Source organism: Canis lupus, chromosome 15 (genome assembly GCF_011100685.1).
Source record: "Canis lupus familiaris isolate Mischka breed German Shepherd chromosome 15, alternate assembly UU_Cfam_GSD_1.0, whole genome shotgun sequence".
Lineage (NCBI taxonomy): Eukaryota > Metazoa > Chordata > Mammalia > Carnivora > Canidae > Canis > Canis lupus.
Window position 1 is genome coordinate 37,598,078 of NC_049236.1, and position 20,972 is coordinate 37,619,049.

At 39.2% G+C, this 20,972-nt stretch overlaps 1 long non-coding RNA gene and 1 other non-coding gene across 4 annotated transcripts in view; one reads left to right on the forward strand and one right to left on the reverse strand.

Moving 5' to 3' along the window:
* Positions 1 to 9,627, forward strand: part of LOC102156315 — a 232,546-nt gene extending 222,919 nt beyond the window's left edge. For both annotated transcript variants that reach the window (XR_005370626.1, XR_005370628.1), the window contains one exon: positions 4,773 to 9,627. This is a non-coding gene — a transcript (collagen alpha-2(I) chain-like). The remainder of the gene's footprint in view (positions 1 to 4,772) is intronic.
* The window catches only part of LOC111090055, an 80,945-nt gene extending 66,833 nt beyond the window's left edge, over positions 1 to 14,112 (reverse strand). For both annotated transcript variants that reach the window (XR_005370649.1, XR_005370650.1), the window contains exon 1: positions 13,977 to 14,112. This is a non-coding gene — a long non-coding RNA (uncharacterized LOC111090055). The remainder of the gene's footprint in view (positions 1 to 13,976) is intronic.
* Between the last annotated feature and the right edge of the window lie 6,860 nt (positions 14,113 to 20,972).

Genomic DNA, 20,972 nt, shown 5'->3' on the forward strand with positions numbered 1-20,972 from the left:
TCTTGATGTTGTGGTGCAGAGAGATATTTTAAAGCTCTTTCTTTCTTGGGGAATATCCACTCATTGGGATGAAGAAAGGTCTGAGCTGGTAAAAGGCTTTCCCACTGGGTGACTCCATGAGTTTTCTTTTCATCAAGTGGTCAGGATGTTTAACCACATCACATGTATGATCATGTTAGTAACCTTCACATCAATCCTTTCCTGCATATTGAACAGCTTCATCTTCTCCTTCTTCTTCTCTCTTCCTCCTCCGATAAGTCCTATGCATTTAGATTTCATTTTGCCCAAGAGAAAGAGATAAGGTAACAAATGCACCAAGAAGAGTACTTTCAGCTAATAAAAGATCAACCTGCACCCCAGGTAGGGCTGCTCTTTTGTGGTACCAGAGGATGGCACAGGGCAAATAGCAGCTATGGAGCCCCTGCCCGATTTAGACTGCGAGAATGTTGAGGCCAAACTGCAGATAGTTGGTTAAGGTTTCAGCCAGTGCCCCAACTGCTCCCCACTTTGAAGGATTGGATCTGGCTATTGCTGGGCTATAACAGAGATAAGAGACTTCATCTTCCGAGCAGCAGCATGGACTCCAAGAGACAGATTAGAAGTAGAGTTTCTGAAATCCTCATTGAGCAGTGATTACAATTTCAAATAGGCTTAAGCATGAGTCTGGTGACATATTTGGGAGGAGATGAAAGACTTGAGGGTTCAAGTTGCAGTCCCCCCATGACAAAGTCCTTAAACTCAATGATTCTCTCCATTAAACCAATGGCAACATCTCTTTACATTGAAAGTTGTTAAAATCATTCATTGATGTTAGTGAGGGGAATTTTTAGAAAATAATTTATTGTATTAATAGTGTTAGCCTGCTTTGAGGTTTTTACATTCTCTTTTTTTTTTTCCATTAAAGGAATGTAGCATATGCCCTAGATGTTACAGTTGTTATTATTAGGAAGAATAGCAGCATCATTTAATTTTACTTACACATTTTATTATGTTTGTCCAACTGAGTGCTATTATGTCCCAGAATAATGGAGGATATTCATAACTTTCTCCAATCTTAAAATAAACCAAAGACTTAAAGTTTTCCCCAGGTACCTCTAGCCTTGAATTCAAATAGTATTCCTCCTTGTGCATTCCTCCATTTTATTCTATCAGACCTTCCAACTTTAAATATTGCTTTCAAAACCCTGAGGGTTTTATAAGCTCAACCACAGGCTGCATTTAAGCAGACTTCACTCATAATTAATTAGTTGAAAGTGTTAACTATTACTCATTGTCCAAATAAATGACAAATAAGGTATTTCTACTTAAGTGTACAAAATAGCCATCTACAAAATCATAAGCAATAAAGTCATATAGTTGGGTTTGTTCCACTTCTTTGGCTAAGATAAAAATAGAATGTTAGCTTCTAAGTAATATTTTCTTATACTAAAGGAAGATATAGCACTTTTGATTGCCTATCAACTTTAATATTTGCTGATACAGGAAAGCACTAGTCTCTGCTAAATATGGAGAAGGCTTGACCTACTTTATTTGATTTTAACATCTTGCATTTTAAAATGCAGGATCAAGGACTGTAGATTTTTATCATCTTTCCTCACCTTCTTTACAATAAAGGAAACACAGGGATTCTCTGGAAGGAGAAAAGATGCAGGACTCTTGAGGCCAATTTGATAGAAAGGATTACTTTAAATAAATTCTAAAGTGAGACACATGGAGACTTGTGCAAGGATAGACATGGAATTCCCCATGCCTCGTATTGCTTGTCTGTCAGATCCTGAGGGGCATGATGGGATCAATGGGAGAGAAGGCTGTGTTTGTCTTGGGGGAAAAACCTACTTCTGTGTGTCACAGTTGGTGACTGTTGATAGAGTACTCAACAGACATGGGTACCTGAGCAGATTGACCAAATATAGACCAGAGAAGAGAAAGACAATAATATAACTTTCAACAGACACAATTGGGTGATGAGACAGGACAGGAAATGGTTTTGCAACTATCAGTAACCTGAACAAGAGATTGCATAAGAAAACTCAACAGCAGATAATGATGAGAGGGAGAGATCTATGGAAGGAAGGAGATGACTGGGGTAAGTATTGAGCATACATGATCCTCAGGATGCTTACCTAGATATCTGAGAGTGGGAGTTGATTTAGAAAGGAGTTGGTGCTCCTGCAATGATGTATGGCTGAAGAGCCAGAGAAATGTGATTTAATAACAGATATTACCTCATTCTACTACTCATCATAGCATGAACTGAGAGAATATGGTCCCAGAATTTTGGAAGAAATAATGGAGTTCCAAACACTGCTTCCATATAACTTGCAGAATCTGAAATACTGAGCACTAATCTGTTACTCAACTAATTAAAGAGTCTTTAAATTTCTTCTGGTGTGTGTCTGAATGGCAATGTCATTCAAATAAAAATGTTATGGCCACTTTTCCTGGTTTGAGTTTCCCCCAAAACAGATCATGAGATGAGGACTTCTGAGCATGTAACTCTTTAGCGTCCTTAACTCAGATTAAATATTGCAAGTGGATTGATGGAGAAGTATATAGTAATAGTTACAGGCAAAAGCTCTGAAGCCAAACTACTAGTTTTGTAGTCTGAAGACATTTACTAATTATGTGGCCTTTGAGTAGTTACTTTTCTATGCCCTGATTCTCTTATCAAAAAAAAAAAAATGTTGAATCTACTAGGACCCAACTCCTAGAGTTTTGCAAGTATATAGTCAATTAATACAAATACTGTGCTTAACATAGGGCCAGAGGCATGACAAGTGCCCAATAAGCATTAGCTCTCTTTGTCATGGATTTATTTTCACACAGCTTCAAAAATCCTTCTCAAAACCATGTTTAAGGCAGCCCCTGTCAATCAGAGTTAACACAGAGACAAAACCAATTTATCTAGTCTTCATTTTCCATAAAGTGAGAAGATGGTTTTGTGTCCATATGGCTTTAAAGATTTATGAAATCATAGGATCTCAGAGGAGAAAGGGACCATAAATATCAGCCACTCCAACATCTAAACCACTCTGGAAATGCCTTCTATCATGCGCTCTAGCACACATGTGTCTGGGCCTCTGCTTGCTACTCAATGCTCATTAAATCATTCAATTTCAATTTTTAAACATTGTCTTAGTTTTGGCTGCCATAACAAAAAACCATGATGCTTCACTTAAACAACAACAGAAATTCATTTTCTCATAGTTCTGGAAGCTGGGGAGTCCAAGATCAAGATTCTGGCCCATTGAGTTCCTGGTGAGCAGACAGCCACTTTTTCACTGTCTTCACATGAATTTTCCCTAGTATATGCACCGGAAGAGGAAGTATTTCTCTCTCTTTTTCTTTAAAATGCCACCAATTCTATAGGATTACCCTTATGATCTCATTTAGCCTTAACTACCTCCTAAGAGCCCTATCTCCAAATACAGTCACATTGAGGAGTCAGGTTTTCAACATATGAACTGGGGGTAGGAGGACACAATTTGGTCCATAGCAAAAAAATTTATTTTTATTGAAGTAAATTTGGCCTCACTATAAGTCACAATTTTGTTACCAAGAGCAACAGAGATGAGATCTCTTTCCATATGATAGATTTCTAAGAATTTAAAACATTTGAAGTGTCCTTCCTGGTTCTCATATTTAGGCTTAATGTTTCCATTTATTTCAATGATTGCTCATCTAGACTTCTCACCATCTCATGAGCTATATCCTTTGTTAATTTCTATATTTGGAAAGGGTGTCTACAATTGCAATATAAAACACACAGGAATTAGTATCTTTTCTGTTCTTGTAACTATTCTTGCTTCCCTATAAACTGAGATTGTGTTCGTTATATTAGTCATTGGATTTCAGTTTATGGACAAATAGCTTACTGCCTGGTATTTTACGTACTCGATAAGCATCGGTTGAATTGAGCTGGAGTTCACTCTGATGGAGTTCTTTGTTACACTGAGTCTTAGATATTTTCTGAATCATCTTCAGTCTAAAGAGTTCATAGAACACTGGAAACTGGACCATTCTGGAGTTTTAATATTTTTGCATTTACAATGGAGGATAGTAGTAAAGATCTGGGCCAGCATGGACAAAAATTGCAATGGGCAAATAAAGAAAATGCCTGCACTGAAGAAAAAACTGAGAATCTTTCCCATCTCTTTCCAGAATAGCATGGACATAGAGATAGAGTGAACAGCGGCCATGCTTCTGTTATGTGTCTTTAGTAATTGCTTTAACATGTGACTTGCCATTTAAGCAATAAATGACATTTACTAAGGGTTTAATATATGTCAGCTACTGTGCCAGACACTTTCACATTATCTCATTAATCCCCTCAGCAGCCCTGTGGGGTAGGTCTTATTAGTCTCACTTTACAGAAAGTTATGGAGCTGGCCTAATTTTACATGCTCAAGATCATTCTTGCTTTGGCTGCCAAATCCCAAGTGCTTTCCACCACACCTGAGCTAGTGAAACTGGGATGTGCCAGGGGACACTGGAAACCACGGTATTATATGACACATCACCCTGGGACATTAATATTCCTGATGACAGGTATATTAATTTACAAGGGCTGTCATAACAAATAGCACAGACTGTGTGTGAAGCAGTGCCTGGAATGTAGTAAGTCCTGTGTATGTATTAACTGTTGTTACATAATGGGATGGATGAAGTAAAAATGCAGAATTATTTTAATTTGAACATTAAAGCATATCATAGAATTTTTTCCCTAATGGAGGGCTGCTTTAATAACAAATATCCATTGATATTTCTTTTAGTCAACAGCCTTCAAGGAACTGACACCCCTCAGGTCAAATTCCTGCAAGGAAATGAATCTGCTCACAACTACCTAACTGAATTAAGTGGATCCCTCACCAAGAGAATTCTTATTTTCCAAGCCTTGGAATGACTGAAGCCCTAGTTGGCATCCTGCCTGAAGCTTGTGAGGTGCCTTGCAGCAGAAGATCCAGCTGAGCTGTGGCCACACTCCTGACCTACAGAAGCTATGAGAAAATAAATACTGTTGATTCAAGCCGCTAAATGTTGGGGTCATTTTTTAATGCAGCGATAAATAACTAATAGACTCTTTTGGAAGTGGAGGATGTTGTGGAAGAAGATGGCCCATCATGATTCAGATAGAAAACAAGATTCATGTGAACACAGCAGAAGGACCCAAAGAATAGAGGGCAAGAAGTGAGCTGTCTTCAGAAGATCTCAACTATTTCCCCATGATCACTCTGCTCCAGTAGCTTTTCTCCATCAGCATGTCTGGAATCAACCTTTAATTGGATAGTTTGCAATACTTTTGCTTTGGACTAGTTGTATTTCAAAGCACTTAAATTGCTCAACCTGCTCCAATACATTTACTCCTACTGTTTTCATCATTAATGAGGCATTCAGCTTTTATAATCTGGGAGACGACTTAAAGATTAGAGTTAATTTAATTTAAAATCCATATACGAGAGAAAAAAGCCCCTGCCTGCGGTATTGACGTCAAACTGTGGGCATCTGTAAACTTGGGAGCAAAGACACACACGACAGCATATGCCATGTTATTATTTCCAACAGGTGCCCATAGTCACACAGTCACAAAGTTCTACCAAAGATATTCTGAAAATTGGTCCCCAACTGATTTAATACTACTTATCAGAGGCTTTTGTTTGATCAAGTAAGTGGCAAACCACTTCTTGGATTCATTATGAAGTCTTAAAAATCCCACTGAGAAGCTAAGACCAATATCAATGAATCCTACATCCCTGATATTTTGGAGAAAGTCATTCATGACTGATATAATCAAAGAGCTTAGATTTATTAGTAGTGGTTCTTATAAAGTATGTGTTCTTAACTGAATTTTATTGGCAAAATTATTTACTTCAGTATAAGAATAAGGCTGTGGCAAGCAATCCCTGGAGGCATCTATTTCACATGTAATTTTTTTTTTATCTTCAAAGTCTGTTTTCTGATTTGTCCACGTCTACAGTGAGTTAGTTTCAGGTAATTGTTTTCTATTCATTCACTCATTCATTTGTTCATTTGGCAGACACTTACTGTGTATATCTTCTGTGCCAAGCATGATGCGTGATCTTGGAGATTATAAAAATAATAATAGTAGTCTTTCCGTCAAAACGGGTAAGTTATGCTATTGTAACAAGTTTAAAATAATCTCAATAGTCTATCCCAATAAGTCTATTTCTTGTTCACAACCCGTCTATGAGGTCCATGTGAAAACCTCATGGCATCTTGGGCTACATTTGCTGAGACAAGGGAAGATGAGACTAGGAAGTCCAGTAGTAATAACTAAATCCTTCTAATTTGTTCCAAACAAGCTATTCTGCTTGCATGACCATGTCTGCCTGCAAGTAGGAGTGCAATCCCCAAGAGTTTCATTAGGAGAAACAGAAATAAAGCATATCATGGTCTGCCATATGCAGACTTTACCTCTGACAACCCAGGCCCAATCTGGTTTTGTTAGCATGTGCAAGCTTGTCATAGGCATTTGTAGAACTTTCATCAAGCCTTTAAAATACTAAACACATCATGGTAATCTCCCATTACTATTCTCATGGACAGCTAAAGGAACAGGTGCTCTGTATTTACGGTGACCCATCTCTGTTTCTCTGATATTACAGACTTTATTTCCCTCCCTTCCTCTCTGGTCCAGGTAGGAGGACCTGGTCACTCCTTGAGAGTGATGAACAAAGGATGACATGGCGAGAATCAAGTTAGACTTGCAAAGTTACCATTAAATTCCCATTTATGTATGTACGTATGTATGTATGTAACCAGTGGAGCATTTGACAACTATATATTAAGCATCTCTACTCAGGCTGTGTGTTAGGAATGAAATGTTGATCAAACTAGACATGGTTCAAGCAATATAATGAGGAGATTGACAAACAAATGGGCAATCACAATGCAGGGCAGTAAGTTATGTTAAAGAAGTGCAGAGTGCTCTGGGAGCATGCTACTGCGGTGATCCAGGGGGTGAGAGAAGACCCCTGGAGGTAATAATGACTGAGCAGATGTCTAATGTAAGCTTGGTGAAATAGCTGGGGGCAGAGTGATTATTCTAAAAGAAGAATAAAGACCCAGAGGAGAGAGGGAGACAATGACAAGAAAAGAGCAGAGGAAACTTTTGACAGGATCAAGGAATTGCAAGAAGACAGAGTGTAGAATCAAGGTGTGGGCATTTGGGGAAGTGAGATGAGAAACATAAAGAGGAGCCAGATTTCCAAGGACCTTGTGAGCCATGAAAAAGAATTTGGACTTTGTCCTAAGAGCAGTGGGAAGCCACTGAAAGGTTTCAAACAGAAGAGAGTGATATGATAGGTCCTTCAGATTTGAAGTAACAGTGGCCCCTTTACAAAAGCCTAGCAGTTATTGTGTTGCCAAAGGACCCAGCCCAACACTTGTTCACAGCGGTCCTGGTCTTTGGCTGGTTTCCTTAAAAGGGCAATCTATGAGGGAGCGGACTGGGGATTTGTGCATTTGGTATGATCAGGAGCCTTCGGAGAGCCCTTGTGACAAAATGGTTCTTTTCTCCTTCTGCCATCAATACTAAAATCCCACTCTGGGCAGCCCTGGTGGCACAGTGGTTTAGCACCGCCTGCAGCCCGGGGTGTGATCCTGGAGACCTGGGATTGAGTCCCACATCGGGTTCCCTGCATGGGGCCTGCTTCTCTCTCTGCCTCTCTCTCTATGTCTCTATGAATAAATAAATAAAATCTTTAAAAAAATACTAAAATCCCACTCTTAGTTCCATCCTCTTTCCATGTATCTGTTCATCAAATATGCACCAAGCACCCACTTTATAAATGGAATGGAACTTATGCCATAAAAAAAGATAAGGATGAGGATCTTGCTTTCAGAAGGCTAAAGTTCCGGGGGAGGGGGGGGGCGGGAGGCAAAACGAGTTTAATAGCATCATGTATGGGAGGAGAATAGAGCTGTAGGAACCCAGAGAAGAAACCAGTCTTTCAGACTGAGGACCCCAGGGAAGACTTTGTGGAGAAAACACTACCATGGCTGGACCTCGGAAGTTGGATACGATGATCTCAGTGCTGAGCAGTGTTTTCATCAGAGGCATTTCAGCTATCCATGACAGAAACTTAACTCCAATGAGTTTAAACAAAGAGAGAGCATTTATTTATTGGCTCACACACTGGGAAGTCCAGAGGTGCCCCTGACTCCATACCTAGCTGGAACGAGGGACCCAATATTATTATCAAAGCTCATTCTCCCTCCCTCCATTCTTAGGGAAGATTCTCTCTGGCGCTTAAGATGGCTCTCAGTGAACTCAGTATATTAGTTCCATTGGGCTGCCTTACCAAATCACTACGAAGACTGAATAACTTAAAATAATAGAAATTTGTTCTCTTGAGGTTCAGGTGGGCCAGAGTCCAAAATTGAGGTGTCAGCAGAGTTGATTCCTTCTGGAGGCTCTGAGGAAAAATCTATTCTATGGCTCCCTCCTAGCTTCTGGTGTTTGCTGGAAATCCTTGGGATTCCTTTGACTTCAGAGGCATCCCACCAATCTCTGCCTCCACCTTCACATTGCCTTCTCTGCATTTCTCCTGTGTCTCCTTACCTAAAATCTTCCTCTCTTTTCTATTGTAAGGACACCAGGCACTGAATTTAGGAGCCACACTCAATATAGACTGATCTTTCTTGAGATCCTTAATTACATCTACAAAGAATTTGTTCCAAACAAGATCCTACTTCAAAGTTCCAGGTAGACAAGAAATTTAAGAGGACGCTATTCAACTTGCTATAACCAGCAAAACCATCTTTCCCACTACAGCACAAAGATCCCCCTCCAGCTGGCCCAGCTTGGGTCATGTACCAGATCTGGGATGGATGGGGGTGGGCTATGGAGTTCAGCCCCACCAGAACCACATGAGTTGACTTCCCAAGGGGGAAAAACATTCGGGTATTAGAATAACAGGAGAAGATGTGCTAGAGAAATATCACTGATAGGATCCTGGAACAAGCAGGAAAGAGCTTTCTGGGGGGATGATAATGGAAAGGTCTTTGGAATTAGAACTGAATAGATTCTAAAGGCTAGTCTATTGGCTGCATTCTCTTCTATAGATGAGGAATAAAAAGCATAGGGAGGGACTTTCTGAAGGTTCCTATCCCTAACAGTCAGTGAAGGGTGTTCTGTTGGAGGGCAGAGGCCACCTGACCTGAATATGGGGGGAAGGGAGGTACCAAGAGAGCAGGATAAGCCAGACAGGGAGGCCAGCACTAGGAGACATGGATGGATCTTTAAAACACATTTCATGATAATTCCCACATCTATCTCTGCCTTCGTTTACTTAAGCATTTTAGCCATACAGCTACAAGTTAGACTATTGGTTTTCAGAGGCTACTCTGAAGACCAATGTTGAGGTAATGTTTGCATCCATCTTCTGTGATATTAGAAAAGTAAGAATAACATGGAACTTTTTTTAAAGCTGCATTTCCATTTAAAGGTCTGTGTTTTCTTTCTGAAATTGTATCCTCTTTACCTTTTTTGATATTTGTTTGCTATTTTTTATTTTATTAACCCATGATCACAGTGGAAAGTAATTATTAGTTTATGTCATTTAATTTATGGCCTATATTTGGCAAATAAAAATGTTGGAAACCCTATGGTAGTTTTCATATTTTGGGGCAGGCAGGAGATTTTTACTGATTCATGAGATCCAAAGGTCTTGGATTCCTGGTCTCAACCAACTGCTTCATCTTGTTGGGCAGCCTTGGAATTGAACAACCACAGTGAAAAATTACAAGAGACTTCTTGGAATATTCATTTTTTTAAAAAGAAAGGTGGCCTTGACTTTGACTTGATTTTCACTGTTTGGCACATTTTAAGAAAGCTCTGCTTTGCTCAAAACAAGATGTAGCTTGTTAGTTGCATTACTGGTTGCTAAGGGATGTGCCACTCTGGAGTGGTACCTCCTAAACTCCTGTAGCCTGGAGACCTCTCCATCATTATCCCAAGGGTTCAGAAACACTTGTTAGTCAAAGCAGCTGAGCTGGTTGAAAGCCTCTGATTCATTTGAAAACCTTTACAGGTACTTTTTCAAAAAGGAAAATTAGTAGGGCATTCTTCAGAGTAATTGACCTGTGAATTTTACTTTGATTTGTTTATCCACAACAGCCATCTCTCCAAGTTAGCAATCTTCATGCTTCAGCAAAACCTCATGGCTGGCAACGTTTGAATTACACATCATCCGTTATACTGCAAGCACTCACGGCCCTTCCATTCAAGCCACTCCTGTTAGAATAGCTGTTTGGAAGTAGGGAGGGGGAGGGTGTGGCATTGTGAAGGCTTATTTAAGGAGCCAGTCAATTCCTTCCTGGGATTTGAAGGATGAGTTTTCTTTGTCTCTGTGAAAAGCAAAGAGATAGCCAAGAGTAGTATATATGCCACTCTATAGAGTAGTGAATTTTTGTTAGGTAGTACTATTGGATCCACTTTCTCTACCTCCCCCAGCTTCTTTGGGTTTTGATCAGTTCTTGAAGAATGAAAGAGGTAAATAATGCTGAAATGCCAGCAAAGAAAAGAAATGCTCTAGAAGATCTAGAAGATAAATGCCTCCCCCTCCAGGCCCTAGGATAGAGAAGACAGTAAATATCTCTTGTCTGTTTCTTCTTCATTCATTGGTTTATTCATTGATTGGCTGATCCATTCATTCATCAATCCACTAAAAATCAAAATTTTATTAGCGACCATTTTATGCAAGATATTCTTAGGACAGTGAGATAGAGAGGTAATTAAAATGGATTTAAATGAAAGAGGCTTTTAGGAAATTCATTTTAGCCTAGTGTTAAGGAAGTTGCTGGTACCCTGAGGGCTTCTGGGTATCCTGTTGGCCTCAGACGTGTTGAGTAGGTTTCAAGCTTCTACTTCAGAAGAGGTGAAGCAGTTCAACTGGCTGATTAGGGTTTGCTCTGGGCCACAATATTGATAAGTGCTTCCCAGGGGCAGTCAATTCCCCAGGGAAGGAAAGCAGACAAGGATATAAGGTACAGCATATGTCTGTCCAGGAAGAGTGTGTCCCCTGGAACCTAAACCCAGAAGAAAGCTCACTGAGGAAGAAAGGAAAAGAGACTAGTCACTAATCACCCTGATTTTTCATTAATAAAATTTATACTTACTGATATTAAGAACCATTACTGATTATGGGATATTAATAACCAATCCAAGTCTGCTTTTAATGATCATCACTGGGCTGGAGCTACAGAAAGAAAAAATGCAATCCTTACCCTACAGGAGCTCATTATCTAGTCAGGAAGTAAGATTGGCTAAAAAAAAAAAAAAGACAGTATTGCTTTCAATTGAGCTTAATGAAACATATGAGGGAGTATAAAATCTTCATCCTTCTGGCATCTCATTGAAGGGCTGGTTCTAGCTATTATTGAAAGCAATAATAGCCATATTTATTGCATACTTGCTATGTGCCAGGTACTATTCTAAGTGCTTTGCATAAATTATCTCATTTACAACCCTGTAAGTTAGACAGTGTTATTGTTCTGGATTTGCAGATGAGGAAATTGAGGCACAGAGAGATTAAGTGTCTTGCATGAGGTTAGATGGTTATTAAATAGTGGAGCTAACATTCCAATCAGGTAGCTGCTGGGACAACTTTTGTATATAAGTAATGTGCTATTGTGCTCTGCATCTGAGAGATTGCTCTGTCAGAATCAGGGCTTGACAGCACCCGAGTGGGCAAAACTAGGTGGGACTGGTTTCTAGAGATTGGATGGGGGACAGAGCAGGTGTTTCAAGTCAGATTACATTAGTCAGAAATGTCATAAATAGAGATGGTTATCCAATACTCTGTGAGATGAACTGGGGTGAGAGGGCTGAGCTTTGGAAACTAGACACACTGACAGGGGTAAAGAAGGGGCCTGAGGAGAAGCTAATGTCCACAGGGGTAAGCAAATGTAGTTTCACTGACAGATCACGAAAGATGAAACCAGCTGGTACTCTAAGCAGATGGATGATAATAAAATTAATGTATGGATGACCTGCAAGTGACTGTGAATTTGTTGAGTTTTTGTGTGGTTCTAAATGAAGGAAACTTAACATAAACCATTTTATATAAGCAAGGAAATGTATTAGCTCATAAAATGGAAATGTGCATGGGTTTGTTTACTTCAAGCACATTGGATTCAACTACTCAAATCAAGAATCTGTTTCTTTATCTCTGGGATCTCCTGTGTGTGTGTGTGTGTGTGTGTGTGTGTGTGTGTGTGTGTTGACTTCTCAACCAGATTTTCTTCTTGTAGTAGTTTTTGAGAGTTTAGCAATGACAGCGAAAAAGAAAGCTTCTTTCCCCAATCATTTATTATTTAATTAAATCAAATATTTGTTTAACATCTACTATGTACCAGCATAGGGAATACAGTGGTGAAAAGAAAAGGGAAGTTTCCTTCCTCATGGAGATTATATCCAGGAGGGGAAAAATGGGCAATAAACAAACAAATACAACTATAATATTAAATAATAGTAAGTGCTCTGAAGAAAAAAAATAAATCTGGGTAAAGGTTTGGTACTTTGTTTTCGCATCCCAAACGGACTGAGACAGTGATCAAAGTAAGTCTCACCAAGGAAATGACATCTGAAAAAAATTAAAAAAAAAAAAAAAAAAAAAAGAAATGACATCTGAGTAGCCACATGAATGAAGCCAAGGAGTGAGCTAGGGGACAGAGAAAGAACACTCTAGGAAGAAGGAAGAGCAAACCAAACTCAGCTCTGCTGAGTTGGAGAACCTGGCTTTAGATGTCATGTTGAGCATATAAAGATGAATAAGACTTGGACCCTGAAGTCCAAGGAGTAAACAATCAAAGAGGAAGAAATAGGAAGATTTAAAAACGTAAAGAATAATGATGGGTTGACACGGTGATGCTCCTGACAATGAGTGTTAGTGCACAGTAGGGGCATGGAAGCAGGGATGATCAGGGAAAGCCTTAGTTTGGAATCAAACCTAGGGTTAAAAACAATAGCACTCTGGTCATCACACACAGTAAACAAAATCACGGCTATGATTTCCATACTGGAGTCTTCAGTGATTTGTTTTCTTTTCCTTTTCTACAACAAAGCTGGTTAAAAGTAGCAGGTTATATCTTGATTTGTGCTATGGCCTGTAGCATCTTGTCATTGCTGTGGTGATGAATCTGAAGTCCATCAAGAAGGAATGGACAAATAAGCTCCGCTTCACAAAGGTTAACCTTAAAATCTGATGTTGTCATGGTGCTGTGAATAAAGGGACATTTGCTAAGAATCCCCAACCAGATCCACCAATCAAGCTCACTTGCCCTTTCTGGCTCTCTCTCTCTTTCTATCGCATGCACTGAAGAATGATTTATCTTTTAACTTAGCCTTAATTCACAATTTCACAATTAATTAAATATCAGCCTAATCATTATACCCACAAAGCATTTAAACTGATGTTGGGAGAATGATGGGGAAATGAATAATGCTTTGAAGGTCCATTTCAATTTAGTTATTTGATTAATGAATATTCCACAAGGGCATTTGGGAGATGACCTCTGTTGATGACTTAAAAAAAGACATGTCTGTTTAGATAATGAGAAGACAAAGCGAGCTTGAGTTATCTCTGGGTGTACGTTGTGTAGAATTACAAGGATTAATCCATACAAAATGTATTACTTTTCCCGTGGCTTGTTGAAGATAACAGAGAATTGGAAGATCAATAAATAAAGTTTGGCATTTCAAAGATGCTGCTGGATGATAAACTGTGCACCCCACACCGCCAGCCTTGGTGGTTCTGAGCATAAGACACCCACCGGAGGCTTATGAAAGAAAGCTGGGCTTGTTTCTGATAAAGCTTGTGGTGGGGAGGGCTGTTTGCCTCATAAACTTTCCCTAATCCCTCCTAACACCTGACCTTTCGATTACTTAGATGTAGAAGAAGAAAATTGGTTGTCACCAGCTTCCTGTATATTCAAACAAATAAGGAACAGCTTACCTTGTTTTGTGGTTTAGAAGGAACCTTTCCCAGGCACTTTCATGATCAAATGCGCATATTGCAAAAGGGAATCAAATATAGGTCAAAGATGCTGACTGCAGCGCCTGATAAGAGTGGGATGTGAAGAGTGGGAGGAGGTGTTTCAATCACAACCAGACAGCCTTCTGCAGTGAGAAACACTTATCACAAACTCGACATTGTAATCTTGGACAGTTAAGTTACTTTTCGTCTTTAATTATGCTAAATCGTAGCACAGTCTAAGCTGAATCAAAAAAATTGGGGTCAGCAGGGTCCCCAAAGGATTGGAGTTGTTTGAACACGAAGTGAATGCTAGAGAATATTTTTTTATAGTAAGGAAAATAGTACTTCTTTCCCTCCTGAATTGTTTTTCGTTTAAACCACGGAAATGACTCTTCGAAAGCAAGATTTGCGTTCATTCAATAGATAACTGATAATCCAGAGCCTCCTGATGCTAAATTTCCTGGAAGCAAGTTGAGAACCTGAACTCTCATGGGCCTCAAAAGATCTTTGGATGCCCAGCACAGATAGTGGAAAACAGGGCCTGCAACTTCTAAGCCCAGGGAAAGGTTGGGAGGGGACCAGCTACGGTGCCCACCTCCTTCCCAATGTATAAAGGATGAGTTAACACTTTCTAAAGCCATCTGTTGAGCAACTCTGAATGAGTCTAATTGGAAGGGAAGAAAGATGGGAGTACTCTTTTAGAAACAAGAGACTTTATGATATGGTTCAGATTTCAGGGCTCTAATTGGGATTAATAGAAATTTTAGAAATTACAAGGTCCCAAATCCAGTGGTGGCACTGAAACTGATTAACTGCTCAGTTTGGGGAATGACATTTAATTTCCTTCTTCTGAAAATAAAGGAGATTTGTTCAGCTCAAAGTTTCCTCTCAGTGCAAAAATCTCTCTTCTTCTAAGTGTTATTCCTTGCATGGGCAACAAAATACGGGATTGTGGCATGGGAATCATTTGTAGTCATTGTCACATGACCAGCAGGAAACTACTCTTTTAGTCTTTAGTTGTTTCTTCAACCTGAGTTCTCAAGTTTTACTTTTTAGATGTCCTTTGACATAAATCACCCAGCAGGAAGTTCTTACACTCAGCATTTATTTGCACTCACTTCCAAAAATTACTTGAGAGCCAGGTTTTCTCATATCCTTTGTAGTATTGCATGATGATTTGGGCATTTTTTTGGCATACACTCATTTTGGACATGAAAAATTCTAGCTCATATGGTAATTTCTAAGGTTATTGTCAATGGAAAATTCTTGCTTTAATTTTGACTTAAAAAGATCCCCTTATGCTGAATATTTCCAAGATAACCTTCCTCCAGGAGATCATTTAAAAGTCAAATGACGAGACTGGCTTTCATTTTCCCTTGTCAAGTCCAGAAAGTCTTTCTCAAAATGTTTAGCATCCTGCTCTTTGGCAAAGCAGCATCTGGGGATTGCCTAGGATGGCAAGCACTTTTTTTTTTTTTAATCTGCTCTTCTCTTCTTACAGATGGGGACCTCCTTGCTATTCAGATCTGGGGTAGGAGGCGTTTGAGTGATTCTAGTACCTCTTTCTGGGCCTTGCATTGTCTTTCTCAATACACCTTTAGTTTGGATTTTGAGTTCCACTCCAAGGACTGATAGTTCTATCATTGTACTTTCATCTTTGTATTGTCTCTGGAGCCTCAGTTCCTGAGAGCTATGGCATCCTGCTCCTTGAACTTGTGCCTAGTGATTGGCTGGCTGGTATTACCTGACATTCTTTCCTGATACCAAGCCCTTGCCTGGCTTTGTCAATAACTATTAAACCTTGTTCTGATTCACTAAAAGGTTGCAACTCTTCAGGACTGTTCTCAGAGACAAGTGGCCACCAGGACTCCAGAGATCTGACTACTTCCTTATCTGTAGCTAGCTTTGTACTTCTGACTTTGGTCACTTCTTGAATTCATTTCTTGATTTTAGTCCAAGCAGAACTGATACCTGGCTTTAACATCCTTGGTGATTCCATACTCACCAGTATGCATTACAATTTTAACAACGTGCAACATTGGGCCTCCTGGGCTTAGCTGGTTAAGCATCCAGCTCTTGGTTTTGGCTCAGGTCCTGATCTCGGGGTCCGGGGATTGAGCCCCCCGCTGGCTCCATGATCATTAGGGAGTATGCTTGAAGATCCTCTCCCTCTGCCCCTCCCCCCAACAAAAATAAATCTTAAAAAAAAAAAAAAACCTATGTACAACATTATCTTTAGTCAACTAACATAAGTATTCTCCTTACTAGAAACTGATCAATATGCCAATTCTTTTATTATCTATTATAACCAACTCCATCTTTCAGAGTCTATACAGGGACCTGGATCTAACCATTCCAGATGTACCTGGACTGTGACAACCCCAGGTTGTATTCTTTCTTTTTATTTATTTATTTTTTTCCAGGTTGTATTCTTATAAACACAATTGCTGTACAGCTAACTTAGCCATCATAATATTCTGGTACTTCCTCTTTCTGTCTGAGAAACTGCTTCCTCCATCAGCAAGCTCATTCTGTTGGGAATATCTGGTTTCTTGTTTTAGGGCCTCCTCTTTTTGGCCCCAGTTATACTCTGCTTATCCACATGTTAATAAAGCCACAAAACTTGATGGAATAACATTTTGAAATAGGGCAGTTTTGCTAACAGAAAATGCCCTATTACTCAGAAATTGTAATGCTACCAAATGTCTTTTCAATTTTTCATTTGCTTCCATTTTTTTCCCTTACATAGCTGGTGCTACTTTATCATTAGCATCCCAGTAGGAAAGGGCCTTCACAGAGAAAGGGTACTGAGGCTGTCCTGGTGGAAACCTGTTCCCCTACTTGCCTTTTCATGGCTGAAACCGGTGATTATATTTGCTACCTACCCTTTATCACTTGGGCTTTCTTGAAAGAAAAAGAATTTAAGAAGCAAATGTGATAGGAATCTAAAAAGACTAGAAAGTGTACTTAAGGACCAGATCTCCAGCAGAGCGGAGGTGTTTGGGAGAGTAGTTGCAATCTTTATTCAGAAATGGACCCAATTCAGAGGGCTTTTAGTGCAGTGAAATCACACAGTTGATAATCATCAGACATAATTTTTACATTGAACTACCATTGTGGAGTCCTTTTTAAGACACCAAACTTATTTTCGCCACTCCATAAAAGTTCAAAATCAGGGCTATTGTGAGTATATCCTACCTTTAAAGTTGGTGGGAGTGGAGGGAGTATCTCCTATTCCTTAAAGAAAACGGCAAATTTACACATACAGATAAAATGCAAGAATTCTTAGGATCTGGGCATATGGTAAATGTTAAATTTGGTCTGAGGAGTAACACCTCCCCAGAAAAAGTGAAGTGAGGGAAGCCTTGCCGGATAATGTTTTCAATGCAAACTTGAAAGTCAAAGCCTGGGGCTACAGGTGACTATGGGGCAGAAATCTGAGTTTATCTCATTTTGGATCATCTTTCCTGGACTGTGGAGAGTCTTGTACCCCTTGAGGCTCAGATGTAAATAGGATGAGGCAATCTCTAGCATACTGAGGAAAATTGATTGTGAGTATTGTGATTGAGGAGGGTACTACTAAGTCATTCCTAGCAATTATTTCTCTCCTTGGATAAATTCTTAGGATTTAGGGGTAAAAATGAGAGTAAGAATGCACACAGGTGGCACAAATACAGTAATCTATACCAAAGGTGGGTTATCTTCAAGCCATCACTTATGTTTATTTTTAAGTAGATGTAACACTCTCCTATAGCAGGGAAAAATGTAGATAACTTTTTCCATTATGTTGCCACTGGAGGGACTGATTGGGGCACATTTTAATGAAAATAACAAAAGCTTTGCCAAATTAATTAAGAACACAGAAGCACCCATTTGCTGGTGGTTCAGCCTTGCTTTATACTGGCTGGCTCTGGAGTGTGAAGACAATGTCTCTGCAACTGTCTTTTCTCTTCTTGCCCACGTTGCAGTATGGCTTTTGTCTGTTCATGTTGCCATAAAGATAATCCAATTCACTCTGTTCAACTTTCAGAGCTATTCAACCTCTGTTCAACCTCTGGGTCCCACCAGCACTGGCCAGGAAAGGACTCATATGCCTTGTCACTAGCATGGTGGATACTCAATCAATGTATATTTGTCGGATTACCAAATACACCAGTCAAATAAACTTTAAGTGAACTGGAGAAATATCACTGCAAAACCCTTTATCCAACCTATCAGTAAAGCAATGGTCTCAAGGAAAACAAAAATTGACTCAAATGAGGAATAGACACAAAAGTTCATTAATATAAGAACCTCTGCATAATATCCTGGTTGTATTACAGGAGGAGGGAAACAGAATACAGAAAAAGCTATAGTGCCCGAGGACATTGGGAAAGAAAGGAATGTGAGGGGTGAGGATCCCCAAGGCTGCCTAATACAATGGCTTCATGTTTTAGCTTTTTCTGAAACATTGTATCTTAAGATTCCCTGGGAAGGACCACAAAAGATAAAGGCATAAAACTTCTTAGTGTGGGAAACATTGGTGCACAGCTAGACTCCAAAACACACTCCTTAGGGATGCTTCTGATGGACTCCCTCTTTAACCAAGCTTCAACCTTGACCTGTGTTTAGCAAGAAATGTGCTAGGTCAGTTTTAATGAGACTCCTCCACCCTTAATATTTTATCAAATTCTTCGTTCCACCTTTGATGTTTAAGTCCTTGGCCTTTGTTGAGCAAAGAAATTTGTTAGGCCAGGTTAGCAATAATATCTTACTATTGACATATACATACTCAGGAGCTGTCTGTCTACTGAACCCCTCACTCTGACTCCAGCTGCCCTTACTGTATTTGGAGCTGAATTCGATATTTTTCTCCTATTACAATAGCCTTGAATAAAGTCTTCCTTACTGTTTAAAAAAAATATTGGACTGATGTATCTTTCATACCCTTTCTTCACTTCCTAGTCATATTTCCCCCTCCCACAGGCTGCCCTTCCTGGCCTCTCTGGGGAAGAAAAGATGATGGCTGCCTCTTCCTATAGTATCATCCAGAATATAAGATATAGGTCCTTACATTAGTGAACTCATATGCCTCTTCCTGATTCAAGTCAGTTTTTGTTTTCTTTGAGATCATTGTTTCTCTAAAGTTTTGGGTGGAGAGATTTTGCGATGATATTTCTCTAATTCATCTAAAGACTATTTGATTCACTCATTCAACAAAAATATATTGAGTGCCCACCATTTACTCATCACTATACTAGGTACTAGCCATATAGGAATAATTAAAACTCAGCCGTGTCTTTTGTTTACTTTTTAATTAATTTTTAACTGTTTTTAAAAAGTAAAACAATAGTAATGAATGAATGAATGAATGAATGAATGAATGAAAGAATAGTAAGGAATGACCTCATATACATCTTACCATCCTCTCCCAACTTCTCCTCTCCCAGAAAGAATCTTATGAAATTTTCTTTAAATCCAGACATAAACATGGGTTCAAGAGGCCTAACCAGATTATTTCTTTTGCTCTTTGAAATTGATATATCATGACAGTTTGATTTCCATTTCCTTCATTGAAAGTTTTCAACTAATCTTGATGTCATGGGAGTCAACTTTTATCCAGTGTCTAGAACATTGTCATGCTCTGTAAATATCTGCTAAGTGACAATTCTCCACCCCGACACCCTGGCTGCTCCCATGGAACCTTCTATTTCTACTTGGCCATCAATGACCATTCCTTCATCTGGTCTACTATTGTATAATATATATACACTTATATGTATATTTTCCATACTATTGGGTTATTTGTATATATAGTCTTATTTGTATGTCTTTTCTCCCAACTAGAACAAAAACTTCTTAGAGTTCAAGGGTACAGCTCACATTCTTAAAAGACAGAAACATAACAGACTTTGGACTAGGTTCTGGGTAGATATGATAACAGCAGGTAATATTTATCAGCACTTACTATGAGCCACAGCATTAAGCACTCCGCATAAATTACCTCAATCCTCATTACAACCCTATGAGGCAAGTACTATAACAACCAACATTTTGTTGATGAGGAAACTGAGGCACAAAGAGGTTAAGTAACTTGACTAAGGCTTCCCAGCCAATAAGTGGTCACACCAGGTTTTAAATGCATACAGTCCAACTCTAGACTCCATGCTGGCATCTTTGTTTTATAGTCTGACTCATAACTCCTGGTTAATTAATTTGAATATATGGGAAGATAAAATTTTTCTACCATTCACTCAATCTTAAAAGAACTATGTTGGAGAAAATAGGTTGGCAAGTTTGACATCCTTTTAGCTGCTTTGCTAGAAGAGATGCCTGCTGTTCTGAAAATAACTTCAGCATGACACTGTGTTTTGCCAGCCTCCCAGCTAACTTTAAATCGTGTGGGTCACAACTATAAATGCTCTGTCCTTTTTTTTTTTGTAGGGATTTTGAATTTGCAGAGCTTACATAAGTAGATGTTGTTAAGACAAGGATGAGAGATGATTTGATTCTGGTATATTTGCTCAGGAAGGAAGTGCAATAGAGAATTAGCCCCGAGGGGAAGGACTTCTGATATCAGTTTTTCATTTTCCGGAGAATCCACTGTGCCTCTAAGCAAGTCATTTTACTTCTATCTTCCTGTTTACTCTTCTCTAAACGGTGTGAGATAATTCCTATGCCTCCCAGAAGCAGATAAAGAGGCTAGCTTATTTAAATATCAGAAGAAAATGGGATGAAAAACTTTATGATTACATGTTCTTGTTATACTAAACAACAGCAGAGTCATAAAAAGTTTAAATCACTCAATGCCTTGATGTGTATGTAGCACACTGACAAGATTAAGCCCGTTAAATCGACGTTCTGAAAGACACTGCTTACCTGCTTATCCGCAGCCATTCTGGATCCCTGAAGTCTAACTGAAATAGCCTTTGGGGGTCTATTCTAGAGGAATCAATATAAAATACCATCAGGAGGGACTTTAACTCGAGACCTCAT